This window comes from Lissotriton vulgaris, chromosome 3_1, assembly GCF_964263255.1.
Source record: "Lissotriton vulgaris chromosome 3_1, aLisVul1.2, whole genome shotgun sequence".
NCBI lineage: Eukaryota > Metazoa > Chordata > Amphibia > Caudata > Salamandridae > Lissotriton > Lissotriton vulgaris.
The window spans coordinates 946,218,435-946,242,164 of record NC_141689.1 but is presented as its reverse complement, the minus strand read 5'-3'; the positions used below and the strand labels follow the sequence as shown (position 1 = coordinate 946,242,164).

Genomic DNA, 23,730 nt, shown 5'->3' with positions numbered 1-23,730 from the left:
CTGCCCCTCCACAAAAGGATCCTTTTTAAACTCATTGTCACTGTTTTCAAAGCCACCAAGAACACAGGCCCCTCTTACCTTGTCAAGCGCTTCCCTCAGTACATTCTATCGCGCTGCCTGAGGTCATCAGGAGCCAATCTGGTTACCATACCCAGGTTTAAGCTCAAAACGAAAGGTGGAAAAACCTTTTCATTTTTGGCGGCTAAGGCATGGAACGGCCTTCCCTCTAACCTTAGGCATGCCCCCTCAGAAAGCCTTTTCAGGAAACTCCTGAAGACCTGGATCTTTCTTCAACCCGACCCTTTAGTCCTCGCAGCCATATGATTCCTGATCTCACCAAGCTGGTCTCTTCTGATTGCTCAGCGCCAAGATGCTCCTTCCGGAGCGGTAGTCGCGCTTTATAAAAATTAATAAATATCAAATATCAAATATGTGACGGTGAATACCATTCTATAGTGAGCAATGTCTCACTATTATCATATCTGATCACCCAGTGCTGTGTACCACAACCATATCTGAGTACATGAATTATCATCCTAGACATGAGTCCAGTCCTACATAGTACGGGTTAACTCGGATGAAATACCATAGGTCTTAAGATGCAAATCAACTTCTAATCAGTCTAACAAAATTAAATGAAATATAATATACCCCTTCTCAGCAATCTCTGTTAGTATGTCCAACTTTATCAAACAACCAACCCACGTAGTACATGAGAGCTCATCTCTCAAGGAATGTCAATATATTTTTCCTTCCTGCCACAACAACGAGTGTTCAGAGTAAATATATGTGTGGATAACCAAACAACCTTATGTTAGTCATAAACAAGTGTCCTCGCCTACATTGCTGTTAAATGTAGTTAAATGGAATATAAAGAAAGTTTTGACCGCCCGCTTACTGGTGAATTCAAAGTCAAGTCCTATGTTACTAACCACGCTGTGTCACTGAAGCATCTCAATCTTCCTTATATGGGCTTGCCATAATCAGGCATGAAAGGCGAAGACAGACAAAACACATCCAATCCCACCGGTACCTGCGCACATTTCGGCCGCCATCTTACAATGTGTGGATTGTTAAAGAAATAGTAACCGGAACTACAGTTTAACATCAGACCATATACCTGGATGCATCTTGTTGATCAAACAAATCGGAAAAAATTGGAAATAAAATTGCGTTTGTTCCCCCCCGGGCAAGATATGTGTACTGCATCGATAACGATCACTGTTCACCCGATTCCTCCTATATATATGTAAAAACATCCTCATACCATCTCAGAACGGATCATCAAATAAAGTTCTGAATAAATTCTAATTTATGTGTCTTATTTATTTATATTGCACAGTTACTTAAAACCATTTGCAATATGTCTTACATACAGTTTAAAAGGAAATTGAGATAACAAATATAAAAGAAAGACATTTGTGTGTATATATATATACACATTGGTAAAATGGCAAGAAACTGCCAGTTCATCCTTTTTGCGAAGTTTCTTGCAGGATCTAACATTTTAATAGCTAGAATGACATCTTCACCGATTGGTTAGTGGAGGCACGTTACTTATCAAGTCAAATTATCTTTCATCTTGCCTGACCCCTCTTCTTCCATGAGCCTATTTCGAAGCTCGGCCATGTATTTCCAAAACTTGGCCAAGTCAGACGGAAGGGTGCAGGAAAAAAATACCAAAACGGCTTCTTTTACTGTTCGAACCCCGTTTCATAGCCAGATTTGTTTTAAAAGAGTCTGACGAGGCAGAAGCATACCGGGACAGCAACAAATCAAGTGTAGCAGAGATTCGTGTTTATAGTTGCAGAGTCTGCATCTGACTTTATGTTCAAGGGACTTCCACCCGGGGTTTGATTCTTTGATTTGGAGGGGCACTAGTCTGGCCCATATAATGTTTTTAAGTGCATTCCGTGCTAGTGCTTGATTAAGATAGGGCTGGGTTTTATATCCAGTATATAATGTTAGCAACCCGGGTGGTCCTTTCCTGTTGCATATTCCGCTAGGTCATTTGTGCGCGACAATTGAAAACATTCTTTGTTAATTGTGTTTTTAATTGCCAGGTAGTTTATTGATCCTACCAGCCAGTTTTCGATTGCCAAACCCAATGTATCCACCACTTTTTCCTTGTAACCTTGCCACGGGTTGGTGGTCTCTCCATAAATTGGCTTAAGCATACCTTTTAAACTTCCGGCTGGGGCTGTTAACACTTGATAGTAATACTTTGCATGCGTTCCCAAGCATTCCTTACTTTGTTGTCTTAGGCCGAACTCCAAACAAATTAGGCTGTTACGAGTAAATTTGGGAAGTTTAAAAATGCGTTTGTAGGCCAGGCATTGCACTTTGTCCAACATTGCGTCCATTTTGCCTGGAGATGCCTGATGTGCATAACCTGCAGTTGCCCTAATTTTAGCTTGTATTACTTTTCTAATAGGGGCTGATGTTGGACTGTGCATTAACTCATTTAATTTGCATAGCAAAAAGATTGTTGCCTGTGCTCTGGCCTTCATTTTGTGCATGTGTTATGTTGCTTTACCTGTTTCACTTAGCCAGCAACCGAGATAATTGTACGATCTTGTGGTATTAATAATTTCATTACCCACATGCCATTTTAGTAAAGCTTTTTTGGGGAAGTGGCCAAAAATGACTACTTTTGTTTTTTGAGCATTTATTGTAAGCTTGTTGCTTTCATTGTACTTATTGAGGCTGTCTACGCCTCTTTGTAGTCCGATTTTTGTGTGGTCCATTACCACTAAGTCATCTGCGTATTGTAAAATTTGCAGTTTGTTGTTTCCGATTTTCGGGGTTACGAGGCTGGCATCAAGAGCGGTGTACAGATTAAACAGCATGGGGGGAAGTACACATCCCTGTTTTAATCCGCGGTTTGTCAGGCACTTCTTTGTTATGGTGTTATCCGCTAGCTTTACTTTGATCCTGGTGTTACTGTATAGTGAGATAATGGCATTAAGGAAACCTGCTGGAATATGCCAATTACTACATTTTTCCTATAGCTTATGTCGGGGTACCCCATCAAAGGCAGATGAGTAGTCAACAAAGCATGCATAAACTGGTTTATTGTTTTTGCAGTTAGCTTGCTGGCTCAGATATGACATAGCCACGATGTTATCAATTGTAGAGCAGCCCCTACGGAATCCAGTCTGATAATAGGGGAGGATTTCGTTCTCTTTAATCCATCCATTTAGTTCCTTCAGTAAGGTGCTAGCATAGGCTTTTCCTTTAATGTCCAGGAGAGCAATTAGTCTATAATTTTTTGGGTCTGTATTCTCCTCTCTCGTAAAGATTGGATGCAGGAAAGACCCTCGCCACGAGTCTGGTACTTTTGCTTTTAGACTACATTCGATGAACAATTTAGAGAGAATTTTACCCCAGTAAACTGGACCTTCTCTAAAGATGGCACCTGGGAGGCCATTGGGCCCGGGTGCCTCATCTCTTCTTATCCTTTTTATTACTTGTTTGACTGTGATACCGTCTTGATCGTTGCCCAGGGGTTCCACAGGGGCCTCCGTCTCTATGTCTTCACTATATGCAGGATGGACCTCGTAGTTTTCATGGTCTACGGAAACTGCTTTCTCAGTATAGATTGAAGCGATGAGTCTCAGCCAAGCATCTGCGTGTACTGAGTTGCGCCTGTCCACTTTACCTTTCTCCAAGTTTGCTATGTATTGCCAAAGCTGTCGTTGTTTGTGGGGTTTTGAGAGCTTCTGCATTGTTACCCAATCTTTCTCTAATTTTTCTTGTTTAAGCGACCATAACAAATGTTCCTGCATCTTAGATAAGTCTTTACACCTCTCCCTTGTTTCCTGGGTTCCTCCGATTTTTATGTAGTCTTTTTGCCGTTTTTAATTTACGTGTTATTGTGGTTAGTTTTATATTGTTGTATCTAAATCGTGGGGTATGCGTTGTGTTACCCGATGCGCTGACATTGAGGTCATTAACCAATATGGCTTTTAGGGTTCCAATCCACTTTGTCCAGTTTTCCATACTAGGTTGATTTTACGGACTCTTCTCTTTGCACTCTTGTTTTTTTTCCAAACATTGAACCGCTATACTTGGTGCTTGTTCCATTTTAGCCTTTTAACTAGTGTGTGTTCTTCAGTCCCTGTTGACTGGGATACTGCGGCTGCTTGTTCCCTCTGTAACAAGCCGAAGTTTAGATCCACCAGCAATAATTTGTGGTCACTAGTTTCATGTACTTCTGCTTCAAAGTTGACAATTTTCTGGGATAGCAAATTGCATAGAAAGAGATAATCTATTGTGGAGCAGTTCTTGAATGTGGTTGAACCAGAAGGCTTGGAACCTGGATTTTTCCGGGTTTCATTCGCAGATTTTAGGTCATAGTTTTTTAGGAAGGAGTTAAAAACCCTTTCAGAGCTGGTTAGAACCAGGCTGTCATTCTGATTTGTTCCCAGGTGATGCAGATTAACCCGTTGAACGCTCACGACGAGCTCAGCTCATCATAACGGTCCGAACGCTCGCACGCAGGGCTAATTCCCCCGCTGTGCTGAACGTTCTATGAAAACGGGTGTGGCCGCGACGAGCTCTGCTCGTCATGAGCACACGGCCACCGTGGCTCATGATGAGCTGAGCTGAGCTCATCAAGAGCACCAGGGCACTGTGCACGCTCCCCCGCCGCCCCAGCACAGCGGGGGAATTAGTCCCCAGGCTAACAGGTTAAAATCTCCTATGATTACTTTAGCATTAGAGTATAAGATTTCCTTTATTAGTGTTATGATATGTTTAGTGGCGTCCAGTTTTTTCTGACCCTGTGCATTTAGATATAAGTTTATAACTAGGATAGGGGCACTGTCTTTTCTGACCCTGTCACCCTCTATTATGAGTGCCTGTAACGCATCAGACTCGATTTTTACCCTCTTTACTGTCATCTGTTTTAGATGTTTTACATAGATCGAAATGCCCCCCGAGGGTCTACCAAACCGATTGTTTTTGGTTGCTAGTTTGTAAAAGCCAGCATAGGCTTTGAGGTGTACAGTCTGTGGCCCAGGTCTCTTGTAGGCATACGATGTCTCCTTCCTGCAGTATTTTTGCGACAGTTTCATGTTTAAGTGCTTTGCGTATTCCTGCCACATTCCACAAGATGATTTTGAGATTGGAGAGCGATTTGTAGTTGATGTGGAATGTACTGAACGTTTGAGGTGTTACAGGTGTTACAATTGGAGACCCTTGTTGACACCATAAGGTATCTAATGGGCCCCTTGGACATCAGGAATATTGAGTGCTTCTTTGTGGCTCTCGGCTTATCCTATTCAATTGATCGCTCATTTGCATTCTTAGTGACCCTTCTTCTTTTACACTCCTACTTGTAGTCGTGTCCTCCTGTCTCCTGACTGATATGATTAATTTCTTGTAGTTTTTGTCAACATGTATTTTTGATGTGCCCGAGGCATGAGTCTGGTAGAGGGATCCGGGGTTGTGTTTCATATGCGGGAGAAATCGGCGCGTGGACGGAGCCCCGTCACGGCCGAGGTGCAGACAGATGATGGAGCTGTCTGTGAGGTGGGTTGAAAAACCACGAGTTATCAATGAGTCATTGGGAGGCAAGGGAACGGAGCCCCGTTCCAGCCGGGTGGACGATTAAAATTGGCAGGGAGGAGCGATCCACTGTCTAAGTCCAGTGGAGTTGCCTTAGAGAATAGTGTTGGTGCCGTAGAATTCCGGCAGTCAGAAAGCAGTCAATTAGTCTGGTTAGTAGACCTGGATCCGCGAGAGTTGCTCCGGTGTCCACGCGCCGATTTCTCCCGCATATGACACAACCCCGGATCCCTCTACCGGACTCACGCATCCTTTTGCTCCTCCCGCCCAGGTTAACTTACTGGCCATAACAGGGCTCCGTTTTTGCGCCCGCTATTCTCTTCCACATTCTTGGGCCCCTTCAACTGGATATTCTGTATTACTCGACTACGCAGTCATCCATTACCAGATTGGGGACCCAATTCTGGACCAGCACCCCTTATCACTCCCATCAATCGGCAACCCGGTCCTGATGAAGATCCTAAATCAATAAGATCGAAACGCTGTTGACCCATATTTCAGCGCAACTCATGGCGCAGCACCATCCTTAGTTCCCAAACTAACAGCATTTACCGATTTACTAAGGAGGAACCAACAATGTTGTATATACTGTTTTCATTTGTTCCTTTTTGCGCCTATCACTGTTTTCACCCGTATGTCACTTGCGCCGTCACAGTTTGTCTCACTATCACGTAGTGCACAAAGCCCCCTTGGGTTGCCACTGCATTACATGCTTCAAGTGCTGCTTCTCCTAACTGTTGTTTTTGACTATTGTGTAAAAATGACCCTTTAATACATGATGCTATATGCACCTTTGAAAAACGAAAATTCTGAGTCTCTCTTCCTTTATGTCCAGATCTTTTCTAATGTCTTGCACATGCAAATATATCTGTTGGTAAAGTGAATCCTATTGAGATATTGTTGTTTTATACATATGTACACCCAGATCTCAATCTGGTCTACGGGTAATACTCCTGTTGTTTCTTTCCCCACTTTTGTGATTGAGGCACACAAGGTGTTTGGATCAGAGGTATTCTATTCCTGGGTAAAATTCCCACCTGCAGAGCCACAGACACATTTATCCCATTGTTAGACCTGACATCATTGGCTTGAGTCTCTCCTCCATTTTTTCTGTTTGCCTCCACTGTTTTACGATGTTTTTGCTGGTATACGCTTCGGGCGCTGTGCCACTGCTGATCAGTGCCACAGCGCAAGTGCTCCCTATGTTAAAATTGATGTATCGATTGTATTCCATATTTGGCTTATTTGGTTTACTATCAGTCCCTAGTCTAGTGCACCAGGAGTGCCGGGGCTTGTAAATCCAAATGCCGCTCGTGGGCTTGCAGCACGTGTTGTGCCACCCACAAGAGCGGCCTCGTAAAAGAATGTCTACGGGTCGGTCATTGCGAGACCTACGTGCAGTCTGGTACTGTCACGCGGGTATACCTACTTGCCAGTCCCTCCAACCTTCCCTTAACTTCATGTTAGTCACCCCTATGGTAGGCCCACGGGCAGGGTGCGTTGTAAGTATAAGGTAGGACACGCCTGACCAAGTTGGCATGTCCTAATAGTGAACAACAGCCATCTTCGTTCTTCACTATTGCGAGGTAACCTGCTCTCCGTTAGTTAGCATGGGCCGCCGGGATTATTAATGCTATGATCCTAGCTGGCTCGGGGAGCATGGTGCAATGTCGAGTTTGGTATCCCTGAACTCGGGGTTTAATTACGCATCCGTTGGTGTGGATGGGTTTTGGACTCTGGGTTTGAAAATAGCACTTTTAGAAGGTGTCTATTTTCTTGTCTAACCATTTCTGGTTTCTGCTGGTCTTGCATGTGTGTGACAGGAGCTGGGTGGCTCCAGAGGTCTGGATGAGTCAGTGTGGGATGAGTGGGACATTTGCGTTGAGAGTAGGGGGAGAGTAGTTGCTGATAGCCTGCCCTGCCTGATACAATGCTGGCTCCACCTCCTGCCAAGCGGCTGATGGCTCTGTGCCTGCCATGGACGATCCTAGCCCCACCTCCTACCAGGAGGCCGATAGCTCTGCTCCTGCTAGTGACAATGCTGGCTCCACCTCCTGCTGGGCGTCTGAGGACCCAGCCCTGCTCAGTGAATAGGCCAGGTGCTTCTGCCTGGCTCCGCCCACAACAGACCCAGGATGTTGGGAAATTCCCCTGCACGGACAAAGGGATCAAAGCCGAAAAGGGGTATAAGAGAAGGACCCCTGAACCAAGAAATCAGATCACTTCTGACAAGGAACCCTGAAACCAAGGACAAGAGGCCTGCTGATCTAAGGACATGCCTACCCCTTCTGCCAGTGTGCTGTTTGCTGGCAGGAATCCTGCAGTGCTTCTTTATTTTTGCCAAGGAACCAGGAGAGAGGAACTGTGTGTGTACTCTCACGCTTGCTAAGAAAATCTCCAAGGGCTGGAAGAGTGCCAGTCTCCTGCTGAAGTCACAGGGCTAAAGTACTTCATCTGCTAAAGTGCTATTTGCTGGAACCTGTGAATCCAGCACCTCTGAAAGAACCAGCTATCTCGACGCCGACGGACGTCGCCAAATCCAGCTCAACACCGTGAGTGACGGCTCAAGTGTCCCGCACCCTCGACGCCGGCCGCCGGGCCCGACCGACGCCAGCAGCAACGCCAGTGAGTAGTGAGTTCGGCTCCAGCTCCAAGGGACCTCGTGTCTGCACCGCTGCTGATCGCATCGCCCTCGTGCCCTCTCGACGCCGTGAGCGCTGCTCACACTTTGCAACAGCATCATCGACATCGACGACTACCGAGGCCTGATCGACACCGAAGACGCGACGCCGGATTGCTCGACGCCGCTAATCATCATGTGCTTCATTTTCCTAAGGTACTGTGTTGTTGGGGGTCCGTGTGACTCAGGGCTCGAGGTAGCACTCCTCGCGGTCGACGCCGAACCTTTGGATTAACTTTGCCGCGACGTCGTGTAACTCCTGTGTGGGTTACATTGTTGCCAAGAACTGTGTTTCCAGGAAGAAGAGTTGCTTTGATACAAAAAGACTTTGTGCTAAGAAGAAACTACATTTGAACTATTTTCCCTTCCAAGAGTATTTATTAAGATTGTGTATATTTTTGTCGTTATTTGGTCTTGTGCTAAGCCTTATATAAAAATCCGTATTTTTATAATACTACTGTGTCGTGTCCATTGGTAGTGTATTTATTACTGTATGTGGTCATACATGCTTAACACACAGCCTCTGAGATAAGCCTGTCTGCTCTGCCAAGCTACCAAGGGGGTGAGCAGGGGTTATCAAAGGGTGTGATCCCCTTGCCCTGACTAGAAAAGGTGTGTCCCTATTTGTCAGAAGTGTATACCTCTGCCAACTAGAGACAGCCGGTTCTAACATTGGTGGCAGCGGTGGGATTTGAACTTTGCATTTATGACCCATGTGCAGTGATTAGTGTGCGCTACATAGTGAAAGCAGACCATAGCGCAGCCACAATCTAATTTGGAAGGATCCATTTTTGGTTCTCCGCTTTTCTGAAACTTGATTTTTTGAACACTGCCAGTTTTGACCATGAGTGACACCGGAGTCACTACCCCTGTTGTTGTGGAGGAATTCGACAGAGCGAAGATAAACGACTACGGCTTGAAGGAGCTGAAATTCTTTTGCAAGCAGCTGAAAGTGCCTACCAAAGGCATCTCAAGAAAAGAGCAATATCTCAAAGCTTTGGAGGCCGGGTTGGAGTCCAGAGATCCCTCGGCCAGGGGAAGGGGATGGGGAGGCGCCAGTGAATGGGCCCGAGTCCTCTCCCGGAAGCAGTGTTTCCTCCAAAGGTCTTTCCCCTGAAGAACGAGAAGAAAGGGCGAAGGAGCGTGCATACAACATGGAAATGGCAAGGCTAAAGATAAATGGGCAGTTGGAGTTAGAAAATGCAAGAGGTAGGAGAGAAGCTGATTTGGAGACCAAAAGGTTGGAGTTTGAACGAGAGAAGTTAGCTTTGGAGCGTGATACCAAGTTGAGGGAATTGGTGATCCAAGCTAAGAAGTTAGAATTGAATCCCTCTGGTGGCAGCATTCTATCTGTGCCTGCAGAAAGTAGGTTTTACTTTCCCAAAGATGTCATCAAAGATTATCATAGGAATGAAGATATTGGTCCGTGGTTTAAAGCGTAAGAGTTAGCATTGTTGGCCCACCGGGTCCCTGAGAAGGATTGGGGAGCGGGGTTGTGGGGTCGCTTTGTGAATGAGGGGAGAGATACCCTGTTAGACATGCCTGTTGAGGATAGGATGTCGTATGCTCATATGAAAGATGCTTTAATGTTACGGTATGGCCTAACCCCCGAGAAGTACAGACAAGCTTTTAGAGAATGTAAGAAGTTGCCTGGTACGACGTGGGTTGAATATGTGTCTTATTTTTGCAGAGCCATGGATGGTTGGGTAAAGGGCAGCAAAGTGGAAAGTTATGAAGCTCTTTATGATTTGTTTGCTTGGGAGCATTTGTCTAATAACTGTTTTCCAGAGCTGCGCCAGCACCTTGTTGATAGCAAGATATCTAACCCTAGAAAACTTGCTGAGGAGGCGGACCGCTGGGTCAGTACCAGGGTCCACAAGGGTCCAGTGGGAGACTCAGCCAAGGGTGGGCAGGGTCCCCAGCAGAAGAGTGGGGGGGACAAGGGTACACAGAAGGAGTCCCAGAAAGGGCCCCAAAGTAATCCCCAAGGGAAAGGTTCCCAGCCTCCCCCTGAGAAGAAGCCAGGGGCCCCGATGGGTAAACCTGTTCATAGGGGCCCCCTGACCTGCTACGTTTGTGGGCAGGTGGGACACCGGTATTATGACCCCCAGTGTCCCATGAAGAATTCGTATGCACCGCCGCGTGCACCCCCCCGTCAGTTGGCGAGTGTAGCCCTGGGAGGGGAGGAAATGGTTGTCCCTGGTGGGAGGGGTCCCGCAGAAATGTCCCTGGTCTCGCTAGGAGACATGCAAATGGTCCCTCCACCCCCTCTGCCTAGTAACATTAGTAAATATAGGCAGTGGGTGACCATTAATGGCCATAGAGTGGAAGCTCTCAGAGACACCGGAGCGAGTGTGACAGCTGTCAAGTGTCACTTGGTGTCCAGAGAGCAGGTGGTTCCCCACGCATTCTACCCCGTGATAGCTGCTGACAACTCCCAGAAAGAGTGTGAGGTAGCTCAAGTTTCCTTTGAATGGGGGGGAGTTTCAGGTACTCTTCAGGTTGCTGTGAGGCCCGCCATGCCTGTCGATTGTCTCCTGGGCAATGATTTGGAAGACTCCCCTTGGGCTAAGGTGGAGAGGGAGACGCACTTGAAAATGTTGGGTGTGCAAGAGTGGGTGTGTGCAACCACTCGATCAATGACAGCGAGTAAGGGTGTTGATGGGGTCCCGGAGCCTGAAAGTATGGCCCAGGACCCAGCTGTAAAGAGAAGAGGCAGGAGGCGCGGGAAACCGGCCCCCGTAGTTCCCGTGGTCCAGGAGGAGGTAGACCCTGAGGGGGATGCCCTGGAGCCCACAGGGGAACAAATTGCCGAACTGGGAGACCTGCCCGAGCTGACCCATTGGCAGCAGGATGGTGGTCCCTCCAGGGAGGAATTCTGTGCCGAACAGAAGGTGTGCCCTTCTCTTGTGGGCATGAGGCAGCAGGCCTCAGCCCAATCCTCAGGTGATCAGTCAGGGTCACATTTTGTGTACTGGGAGAACGACCTCCTGTATAGCGAGCCTAAGGCTGCTGAGCCTGGGTCAGCCCGTGTGCTGGTGGTACCCCAGCGCTTTAGAACCTTCCTACTGGGTTTGGCTCATGACGTTCCGTTAGCTGGACATCTGGGGCAGGACAAGACCTATGACAGGCTTGTCACCCATTTTTATTGGCCTCAGATGAGAAGGGATGTAGACATCCATTGTAAGACTTGTCACACTTGCCAGGCAAGTGGGAAAAGCGGAAGGAAGCAGAAGGCTCCCCTCCAACCTTTTCCAGTGGTCAGTACCCCCTTTGACCGGGTGGGTATTGACATTGTTGGGCCCCTGGACCCCAAGACAGCCCTGGGCAACAGGTTCATCCTGGTCTTGGTGGACCATGACACACGGTACCCGGAAGCCATCCCTCTCCGAACAGTGACGGCCCCCGTGGTGGGACGGGCACTGATGGGTGTTTTCTCCCGGATGGGGTTCCCCAGAGAGGTGGTGTCAGACCGGGGCACCAACTTCATTTCTAACTATATGAAGTCTCTGTGGAAGGAGTGTGGGGTAACCTACAAGTTCACCACTCCTTACCACCCTCAAGGAAATGGGCTGGTTGAAAGATTCAACCGGACCCTTAAAGGCATGATCATGGGTCTTGAAGAACCAATGAGGCGGAAATGGGACGTCCTCTTGCCATGCCTGTTGTTTGCTTACCGAGATGTGCCGCAAAAGTCTCTAGGGTTCAGCCCCTTTGAGCTTTTGTATGGTCACCCGGTAAGAGGGCCTTTGAGTCTGGTCAAGGAAGGCTGGGAGCAATCTCCCAGGAAACCTCCCCAGGATGTATACAGTTACATGCTGGCCTTCAGGAACCAGACTCGGCGCTTCAGAGACCTTGCTCAGGCAAATCTGGAGGCCAGCCAGGAGGAGATGAAGCGTTGGTACGACCGGAATGCCACTCTGGTAGAGCTTCAGCCTGGTCAAGAAGTGTGGGTCATGTCCCCTGTGGAACCTTGTGCGCTCAAGGACAGGTGGACTGGACCGTTTAAGGTTGTGGCGAAGAAGAGCGATGTCACCTACCTGGTGGACTTGAAATCTCCCAGGAACCCCTTGCGGGTCCTGCATATCAACCGTTTGAAGCCCCACTTAGAAAGGTCCGAAGTGGGCATGCTCCTAGCTACAGATGCTGGAATGGAGGAGGAGAGTGAGCCTCTTCCTGACCTCCTGTGTGCTAAAGAGCAAGACGGGTCAGTGGATGGTGTTGTCCTCTCTGACACACTGACCCTTGAGCAGAAACAGGATTGTCGCCAACTGTTGGGACGATTCCCGGATCTGTTTTCCTTGGTTCCGGGTGTCACTCATTGGTGTGTCCATGACGTTGACACCGGAGACAGCCCTCCTGTGAAGCACAAGGCTTACAGGGTGACTGACAAGGTCCGAGCTTACATTAAGGAGGAGGTTTCCAAAATGTTTGCATTAGGGGTGGTTGAGTCCTCTAACAGTCCTTGGGCCAGCCCAGTGGTCTTGGTCCCGAAGGCTGCAGCGCCTGGTGCTTCACCGGAACTTCGGTTCTGTGTGGATTACCGAGGACTCAATTCAGTTACGTAGACTGACGCGCACCCCATCCCCAGAGCTGATGAGCTCATAGATCGGTTGGGGGCTGCCCGGTACCTTAGTACGTTTGATTTAACAAACTCACCTGCATTTGAAGCGCTTGCCAAACGCGCCGAGCAGCCCTCCTGACATCCCCTGACACAGCGGATCATAGCGCGGAGACAGGGAAACCCCTCTAACCGCCATCGCGGCTCGAAGGAGTAGACACGCCCACAACGAGGCCACGCCCTCCTCCCTCGCCTCAAATGTGTCGGCCATACCAGCGCAGCGGGAGCGCCGTTTGCGCGCCGAAGGCGCGCCTAAGGCAAGCCCGTCTGCGCCCGTCCGCGCTCGGCCGGGCTCAGGGCCAGAACCCATGCCGGACCCAGCTTCCCCTAGGGTAAGCTACTCGCGTCGGGACCTCCTCAGTCTCAGACCCACCAATGACAGCTCATGTAACTATGTTCATGGTCTAGACGGACCATTTACCAGCTGTACACGCTGCCACCCAGTTCAGCTACAACTCCCCAGTCGACCCGGCATTCCTCCGGCTCTTAAACTGGCCACTCTGAACTGTCGCTCACTCCCTATGCATGCGCTGCTCATTAATCACCTAATAGAAGACCACGAGCTCGACATTCTGTTCCTCTCTGAAACGTGGCTTACTGACCACTCGGACTCAGACGTTGTTCTAGCCCTCCCTCCGGGCTTCCTTATCCAGTCACTACCTCGTCCATCAGGCAGAGGAGGAGGACTGGCCATCATCTACCGGGACTACTTCTCCTGTAGAACCAACGACGCTCATATCCTGGACTCCGAAAGCCTTTATTTTACCATCCAGTTAGCACAGACTAGCTCATTGTCAGGCCTCCTAGTTTATCGTCCCCCTGGCCATTCTGGCCCTTTTGCTAGCGCTCTCCTAGAATCCATAGCGTCTCAGGCCCACTCCACATCTAACTTCTCGATACTAGGAGACCTCAACATCCATTTCGATGACCCCCTAGACACAGGGGCAGTCGACTTGATCGCAGAACTTGCTACCTACGGTCTCCACCTCACCAACTCCGGAGCCACACACACTAAAGGTCATCTGCTTGACCCGGTGTTTACCAACATTCCCACCCCTCAAGCCAAAGAGCCCCTCCCCCTCCCGTGGACGGACCACTTCATGGTCCCTCTCCGCCTACCAGGAGCCTTCAAGAAACTCCACAAACCATCTACCTATACCAGGGACAGGGCATGGTCCAGACTCTCCGCGGAGGAATGGGCCAGATTCCTGAACTCTACTACGCCTACCTCTTCGGAAGATCCGGTCACCGCAGACAGAAAATTCAGGGAGTGGATCTCCACGTCACTGGACTCCATCCTCCCCATAAAAACCCGTGAGGATAAAAACGGGAAACTAGGATCAGCCCCATGGTACTCCCCGGAACTCCGGACTCTCCGCAAAGACTGCAAAAAGGCAGAGCGACTATGGAGGAAAGACTGGCTGCACGCCAACAAGGAAGCCTATCAGAGGTCGGTGAGAATCTACAAATCAACTCTGAAGCTCACTAAAGCCTCACACTACGACACTAGAATAAAAAATTCCACCAACTCGGCAAGAGAATCCTTTCTCATCGCCAAAGAGCTCTTTAAAATACCAGCCCCCCTCTCCTCCAACTCACCCCCTGCGGACAGAAGTGACGAACTGGCAACCTACTTCAACTCCAAAATCGCCCGTATCCTAGTCTCCCTCCCCCCTCCCTGCCTGCCGAACCACATGGACAATGATGCATCCACCAACCTCACAGGAAACAACATGCATCCGCAGCTGACCGCTTTCAGGGCAGTTACACTGGACGAAGTAGGCACAACCATGGCCAAAATGAAAAGCGGCTCCCCTCTGGATCCCGCCCCCATCAGATTCCTGAAAACAGTAGCCCCTGTCATCGTGCCCACGATCACGGAGCTGATAAACATCTCGCTCTCTCAAGGCTCTGTCCCCCCAAGCTGGAAAAGTGCAGTAGTCAAGGCACTTCTAAAAAAACCTCATCTGGACCCCGCCGACATGGCGAACTACCGGCCAATCTCACTCCTCCCTTGCGTCAGCAAAATGGCCGAGAAACTGGTCAATGGGCAACTGTCACAGTTTCTAGAATCAAACAACCTTCTGCGGCAGTCCCAAACTGGGTTCCGCCCGGGCCACGGCACAGATACCGCCCTTCTCGCTGTCATCGAGGAGGCAAGGTGCATTCTGGATTCAGGAGGGTCAGTGGCAGTGATCCTCCTGGACCTCAGCGCAGCCTTTGACACGGTTAACCACCGTGTCCTACTCCATCGGCTGGCCGTGGCAGGGCTCGCAGGTCCCGCGCTCACATGGATAGAATCCTTCCTTTCAGGGCGCTCGTTCCAGGTATGGGATGGCAACACCCACTCTGCCTCCCTTCCCCTCGCGAGCGGAGTCCCCCAGGGGTCCTCACTAAGCCCCACTTTGTTTAATGTTTACATGGCCCCCCTCGAGGATGTCGTCGCCCCCTTCGGGATCAAGATAGTGAGTTACGCGGACGACACGCAATTGGTCGTCTCACTCTCACATCTTGACAACCACCAAGACAATCTGCTGAACTGCCTCCAGGAAATTCACCACTGGATGTGCGAGTCATCGCTCAAACTAAACGGATCAAAGACAGAAGTCATGCTTTTGGGCAAGCAATGGACCACCATCCCCCCATCGGTCTGGCCAGACATTTTCGGGGAAGTAACCACCCCGAAACAAGAAATTAAGACCTTAGGAGTCTGGCTGGAACCCGAGCTGTCTCTGAAAACTCAAGCAGCCAAAACAGCAGGCACCTGTTTTGGTCTCATGCGCTCCATCCGCAGGATCCTCCCACTACTTCCGCCCCTATCTAGGAAACTCCTGGTCCAAGGTCTGATCCTTGCGGGGCTAGACTACAGTAACATGGTCTATCTGGGAGCTCCTGAAGCCACCATGGCTAAACTTCAGCGTACGCAAAACACAGCTGCCCGGCTCCTTATGAATCTCCCTTCCAGAGTCTCAGCCAGACCAGCGATCAAGGCCCTCCACTGGCTTCCAATACGACAAAGGGTAGAATTTAAGGCCCTGTGCACCGCACACAAACTTCTCAACGGTCTTGGCCCTGCTATCCTGAGAGACCTGGTCACCCCATACAAGGCCCCCAGGTCCCTACGCTCGGACAATGAGCGTCTGGCCAACGTCCCCAGATTCAGGAAGGCACGCACCGGCGGCCGACGCTTTTCTGTAAAAGCGTCCTCAGGATGGAACTCACTTCCTCGCCCCCTGCGGCTGGAACCCAGTCATCTCCTTTTCCGAAAAAAATTGAAAACTCTGCTGTTCCCAAAATAAGGTCTCCTTTCCCCTCTGGTCTCCACAAATGTTACAGCGCGGGGATGCCTCCGGGTCACCAGGCGCTCTATAAATCGCTAAATAAATAAATAAATAAACGTCTGGGTACTGGCAGATCGCCTTGACTGATGGGGCAAAGGAGAGGTCCGCATTCTCCACACCAGATGGGCTATACCAGTTCCGTGTGATGCCCTTTGGGATGAAGAATGCCCCTGCCACCTTCCAGAGGTTGGTCAACCAGGTCTTGGCTGGACTGGAGGATTTCAGTGCCGCCTACCTGGACGACATCGCAGTGTTCAGCGCCAGCTGGGAGGAACACTTGCGCCACCTCCAGGAAGTGTTGTTGGCCCTGCGCAGAGCAGGCCTCACAATCAAAGCCAGTAAGTGCCAGATTGGGCAGGGTTCTGTGGTGTACTTGGGGCACCAAGTAGGGAGCGGCAAGGTTGCCCCCCTGCAACCCAAGATTGATACCATCCTGGCTTGGGCGCCGCCCAAAACCCAAACTCAGGTGAGAGCCTTCTTAGGACTCACGGGTTACTACAGGAGGTTTGTCAAGGATTACGGTAACATTGTGCACCCCTTGACTTCGCTGACTTCCAGGAAGCAGCCACGAAATGTGATCTGGACTGATGCCTGTCAAACGGCCTTCGATACCCTGAAAACTGCCATGTGCACAGCACCTATACTCCAGGCACCCGACTTCTCGAAAGAATTTATGGTTCAGACGGACGCTTCAGAGCATGGAGTGGGGGCTGTTCTAGCTCAGGTGAATGAAGAGGGCCGAGACTTACCCGTAGCCTTCATCAGCCGGAGGTTACTTCCCAGGGAAACGAGGTGGAGTGCGATAGAGCGAGAAGCATTTGCTGTGGTCTGGGCGCTGAAGAAGCTAAGACCCTACCTGTTTGGGACTCACTTCCGGGTTCAGACAGACCACAGGCCCCTCAGATGTTTGATGCAAATGAGGGGTGAGAATCCGAAACTGTTGAGGTGGTCCATTTCCCTACAGGGGATGGACTTCACGGTGGAACACCGCCCTGGTACAGATCACGCCAATGCTGATGGTCTGTCCAGATTTTTCCGCCTTAGTGAAGAGGACTCCCTAGGTCAAGGGTAGTTCTCCCCACATTTCAGCTGGAGGGGACACGTGTTAGACCTGACATCATTGGCTTGAGTCTCTCCTCCATTTTTTCTGTTTGCCTCCACTGTTTTACGATGTTTTTGCTGGTATACGCTTTGGGCGCTGTGCCACTGCTGATCAGTGCCACAGCGCAAGTGCTCCCTATGTTAAAATTGATGTATCGATTGTATTCCATGTTTGGCTTATTTGGTTTACTATCAGTCCCTAGTCTAGTGCACCAGGAGTGCCGGGGCTTGTAAATCCAAATGCCGCTCGTGGGCTTGCAGCACGTGTTGTGCCACCCACAAGAGGGGCCTCGTAAAAGAATGTCTACGGGTCGGGCATTGAGAGACCTACGTGCAGTCTGGTACTGTCACGCGGGCTGCGCGAGTATACCTACTTGCCAGTCCCTCCAACCTTCCCTTAACTTCATGTTAGTCACCCCTATGGTAGGCCCACGGGCAGGGTGCGTTGTAAGTATAAGGTAGGACACGCTGACCAAGTTGGCATGTCCTAATAGTGAACAACAGCCATCTTCGTTCTTCACTATTGCGAGGTAACCTGCTCTCCGTTAGTTAGCATGGGCCGCCGGGATTATTAATGCTATGATCCTAGCTGGCTCGGGGAGCATGGTGCAATGTCGAGTTTGGTATCCCTGAACTCTGGGTTTAATTACGCATCCGTTGGTGTGGATGGGTTTTGGACTTTGGGTTTGAAAATAGCACTTTTAGAAGGTGTCTATTTTCTTGTCGAACCATTTCTGGTTTCTGCTGGTCTTGCGTGTGTGTGACAGGAGCTGGGTGGCTCCAGAGGTCTGGATGAGTCAGTGTGGGATGAGTGGGACATTTGCGTTGAGAGTAGGGGGAGAGTAGTTGCTGATAGCCTGCTCTGCCTGATACAATGCTGGCTCCACCTCCTGCCAAGCGGCTGATGGCTCTGTGCCTGCCATGGACGATCCTAGCCCCACCTCCTACCAGGAGGCCGATAGCTCTGCTCCTGCTAGTGACAATGCTGGCTCCACCTCCTGCTGGGCGTCTGAGGGCCCAGCCCTGCTCAGTGAATAGGCCAGGTGCTTCTGCCTGGCTCCGCCCACAACAGACCCAGGATGTTGGGAAATTCCCCTGCATGGACAAAGGGATCAAAGCCGAAAAGGGGTATAAGAGAAGGACCCCTGAACCAAGAAATCAGATCACTTCTGACAAGGAACCCTGAAACCAAGGACAAGAGGCCTGCTGATCTAAGGACTTGCCTACCCCTTCTGCCAGTGTGCTGTTTGCTGGGGGGAATCCTGCAGTGCTTCTTTATTTTTGCCAAGGAACCAGGAGAGAGGAACTGTGTGTGTACTCTCACGCTTGCTAAGAAAATCTCCAAGGGCTGGAAGAGTGCCAGTCTCCTGCTGAAGTCACAGGGCTAAAGGACTTCATCTGCTAAAGTGCTATTTGCTGGAACCTGTGAATCCAGCACCTCTGAAAGAACCAGCTATCTCGACGCCGACGGACGTCGCCGAATCCAGCTCGACACCGTGAGTGACGGCTCAAGTGTCCCGCTCCCTCGACGCCGGGCCCGACCGACGCCAGCAGCAACGCCAGTGAGTAGTGAGTTCGGCTCCAGCTCCAAGGGACCTCGTGTCTGCACCGCTGCTGATCGCATCGCCCTCGTGCCTTCTCGACGCCGTGAGCGCTGCTCACACTTTGCAACAGCATCATCGACATCGACGACTACCGAGGCCTGATCGACACCGAAGACGCGACGCCGGATTACTCGACGCCGCTAATCATCATGCGCTTCATTTTCCTAAGGTACTGTGTTGTTGGGGGTCCGTGTGACTCGGGGCTCGAGGTAGCGCTCCTCGCGGTCGACGCCGAACCTTTGGATTAACTTTGCCGCGACGTCGTGTAACTCCCGTGTGGGTTACATTGTTGCCAAGAACTGTGTTTCCAGGAAGAAGAGTTGCTTTGATACAAAAAGACTTTGTGCTAAGAAGAAACTACATTTGAACTATTTTCCCTTCCAAGAGTATTTATTAAGATTGTGTATATTTTTGTCGTTATTTGGTCTTGTGCTAAGCCTTATATAAAAATCCTTATTTTTATAATACTACTGTGTCGTGTCCATTGGTAGTGTATTTATTACTGTATGTGGTCATAAATGCTTAACACACAGCCTCTGAGATAAGCCTGTCTGCTCTGCCAAGCTACCAAAGGGGTGAGCAGGGGTTATCAAAGGGTGTGATCCCCTTGCCCTGACTAGAAAAGGTGTGTCCCTATTTGTCAGAAGTGTATACCTCTGCCAACTAGAGACAGCCGGTTCTAACACCCATGAATACACTGAAGTGGATCCACCGGAAGAATACATCCCATACGAGGACACTGAAGTCATGTTTACTTAGCAGCAACATAAAAACTGGTTTAAAGGCGCCCTAAAACACATAACTTCTGTTGTAAGACTCTGTCCGCTCACCACAAGAGGAGCAACAGTGCCGGTCTTAGCAACTTACACTCCACATCCTTAGATAGACACATGGGGGAAGCAGCAGCGGTGGCTATACGCCAACGCCTAAGGTAAACAGCTCCTGCAAATCACAGGTTTGATGTAGGTTCACTACCCACCTTTTACTGGTACTGATGAAGCATCGAGGATCTGTTATGGACCATCGGGCATGAAACATGTTGACCAGATAACATTTATTTCTTACTTACAGCTACTTGGGCACATTTCGCCCCACCAATAGCTTCAACCAGTTTCTTGTTCCTTTTAATCCTGTCTACAATCAAATAGTTTCTTGGCATCTCCTAGACAGTTTTATTCTCTATTCTCTTACTTTTGACCACCCCACACACTTATCATACCCTTGCACACAAACCTAAAAAAGATCTCCACCAAATTGAGCCTTCATGGGGCCCATAGGGCATTGCAGCATCAGCCTGGTAAGGAGCAATGCCCAATGATGAAGCATGACATATTTAGGAGTGTGTGAGAGCAACAAGAAAAAAACAGTGGGATTCTCCCTCATGTTCTTATAATTATATTTTTGGGAATCATCCTTTTTCTTTGACTTCTTCTTTCTCTAGGAACAGTGCCTTTGTAGTTGACATCACACATATTAAGGCCAAAAAAGTTGGTAAATATAACAAAGTTGGTAAGAACCAGACAACTACCTTAAAGCCAAGGGTTACAAGTGGAACATCACCGCAATCCAAGATAATAGAGGACATATCCAAAAGGACACTTGCAATATTCCTCGATTATTTTCCCAAAAAATTGTAACCCACTACGGTCCCTGGAAGACCATATAACATACTATGACGTGCTACAACTATTCTCATTAGATAATAATTGGAGCTTATTAAATTGAAAAAACAGAGAAAATTTAGACCATTAATGTCCAAAAAATGGTCTTAACATCCGGACAGGCTTCCATAAAGATTTTATTTTAAAAACTGCGAGGAACAACTGTTAAACCACAGGGAACAACGTTTTGCAAGCTCAGGTTCAATCAGGGAAAATGGCTTCTGAGGCTAATATATTGGTTATTCATAAAGAACATGGGGTCCCCAAAAGAAAGCAAGATCTACTGACCCATATCTCTGCCTACTGTAGATTGTGAAATATATGCCATGATTCTTGCCACAATACTTGGGAAGGTAATATCTCCATAAACAGTGTTTGGGGAGGGTGAGACTTACGTCAAATCAGATAAGATTATTAGGACACGTTTTACAAAAACCTAAATTGATGATTTCCCCGCAATGGCACTGGAAGAAAAGAAAACATACAATAAGGTGTGGACCTTCTGGTGTACAGTGCTAGACAAATTTGAGCTTCACCCCTCATTTGAACACCTGGACTTGGACCTTTACTCTTGCCCTACGGCTCTTGTATTGGAATCAACGGAAACTTGTCTGCAAAATGTTATCTCTCACAAGGCACCAGACAAGGATGTCTACTCTCACTTCTTTTATTCTTATTAGTATTAGCCATCCTTTTAGCCATCAAACCCCTACTAGTATCCCTCTGCTCTAATTGGAACATTAAAAGGACCCTGTTCTACCCGGCCACCAAAAGTAGCTGCCTACACAGATGATGTTTTAATCTCCTCTGAAAAAGCAGTCTCAGCTATCCCCGAAATTCCTAAAACAATTAACCTGTATGTAAAACAATAAACTTACTCTAAACTTTGAGAAAATTAGAGTATTCCCCTGAATAGCCTAGGTCTATCAGTTATAGTTGAGAATACCGGGCTATAATATAAATCAAAATATATAAACTACTTGGGCATATGGTTTTGGAACTCCTTAGAAAACTCTAGAGACCACATCAGAAGACACTCTATCCCAAAATTAAGAATTATTTGATACTTGGTCCCCTAAATGGGGGGCTGGAGTTGAATGTACTAAAATTATGACAGTACCTCAAATTCACTTCATAACAAGTACGTTCCCCGTACAACTACTTACTATTTTCTATAAAATGATGGACAAGCTTGTCTTAGACATCATACAAAAAACATAAAAGGTCAAGAATCTTGCTTACCAAACTTAGAGTGAATAAATCAGACGAGGAGTTACTTTCCCAAATTTCTTCAACTACCAAATAGCATTTCTTGTTAGACAAGCCACACAGTGGAAACAAAATCATAATGTATTACTACACTCTGGAGTCCAAATAGAGGCTCACCTTTTGAAACCTATCACACTGGGAGAAAGAAAGAGGAGTTGATCTCGAATCCATCATGGTCGACGTCTTAGGCCCCACACATGAGAGTAGCAGTGCTCTAGTGTTTCTGGAAAAGGAGGCAGGGGAGTGGCCACGCCGAGACCCAGCGCCATCGAGGACCCGTAGGAAGGAGAAGCAGATGACAGAGTCTGTGGAGGAATCACAGTGACGTGGGAAGGCGGGGAGACAGGCAGTTTCCCCGGAAGTCAAGGTGCAGGACCAGGCTGGCGGAGGCAAGCAGGCAGCATCCCGAGAACGGAGAAAAGGGAAGACCTGGACGAGCCAACCCTTCTATATACAACCACCTGGCCCAGCGGCCAGGAGAGTGCCACAGAAGCCCCAGCCCTGAATACGATTATGGCCAGAGGCAAGGGCCAGCAAGGCGATCCTTTTGGTGGGGTTGGTGGGGCGCCACAAGACTGGAGGTGGGGGAGGGGGGGGGAAGCATGCAGTAGTGCCACAGTGAGTCTTCCCACACTCTCCATAGTCACATACACATCCTGACTGGCGAAGGTGGCACTATGGTCGGACGACCAGCTTTATATATATCCTTCTAATAGCCAATTTTTGGTTTGTTTTTCCCCTTTCTGTGCTAGAGTGACATGACACATCTGGGACACCTAGGAAGAAGGCCCAACACCAGCTCCAAAAGTTCCCCAGACAGGTCCCTGAGCTTTCAGCCAGATTTGGACTTGAGCAAAAGCAGGTTGTTCCTTTGACCCTAAACAAAACATCTCGTTATCACCATACCACTTTCCTGTGTCTCATCTCCTTATTCCACTACACAAACCTATTAACACTTTAACAGTGAAGTATATGAAAGCCCTACACTCTCAGAATACTATAAAAGACTCTGTCCCGGCACAAAGTACTTTTATAAATGCCTCACCAACAAAATACGAGGATCTACATTAGCTACACTATTTCGTGACTCACATATCAACAAAGATGGCAGAGTGATTTATTATAAAGAATGGATCAAAAAAGGAATCATCCCCATAAAAGATCTTGTTTGTCCAGATAGTCCCCTTCATTTACTTATACTACAGCATAAATACAATCCGCCTAACCTTGATTTTGTTAGATTCCTTACGCTTAAAGCTGCTCTGAGTAAGCTAAAGAAAGCAAAGTCAACTCATCTAATCTCCTTACTTAGCAAACTATTCCTGCAGGGACACATACCCGCAAACATTTACATACTACTAGATAAGTAACATGAAAAATAATGCTTATACACAAAAGAAATGGTACAACACATGTTCCAAGCCAAAATATTGCACCTAGGGGTAGTGTCTCAATGCAAATTCTGAATAAACCATTGAAGCTTCTGGACACCTAGTAAGCTATTTAAAACAGGATAATAAAATCTCATGCATGTTGAAATTGCCTACTAAGTATGGAAGTTACAGAAAACATGCTGTATTATTGCAAACACATAATATACCCTTTTGGGAAGTTGCTGAAGAAACTACACACAAAATATTTCACCTAATTTTATTAATATATAGCCCTAGACCTAAGGACTCTCAACCTTATATCGGACATTAGAGTCCCAGACCTTCTCGTCCTAGGCTTACTACTAAACGTGGGGACTACAACTATTCTGTGTCAATGGAAAAACTCTAAAAGCTTTCATATTACAACTTGTTGGCCTGGGCCTGCTTTATAAGAAGTGATGATAATAGATAATACCTTCAAACTTAACACTCCTAATGTCTCTGCCCCA

General features: G+C 48.3%; 1 protein-coding gene across 2 annotated transcripts in view; it reads right to left on the bottom strand.

Annotated features, from left to right (window-relative positions):
- AGTPBP1 (ATP/GTP binding carboxypeptidase 1) overlaps positions 1 to 23,730 on the bottom strand; it is a 1,139,154-nt gene that overhangs the window by 151,386 nt on the left and 964,038 nt on the right. The gene's annotated exons all lie outside the window — the stretch shown is intronic.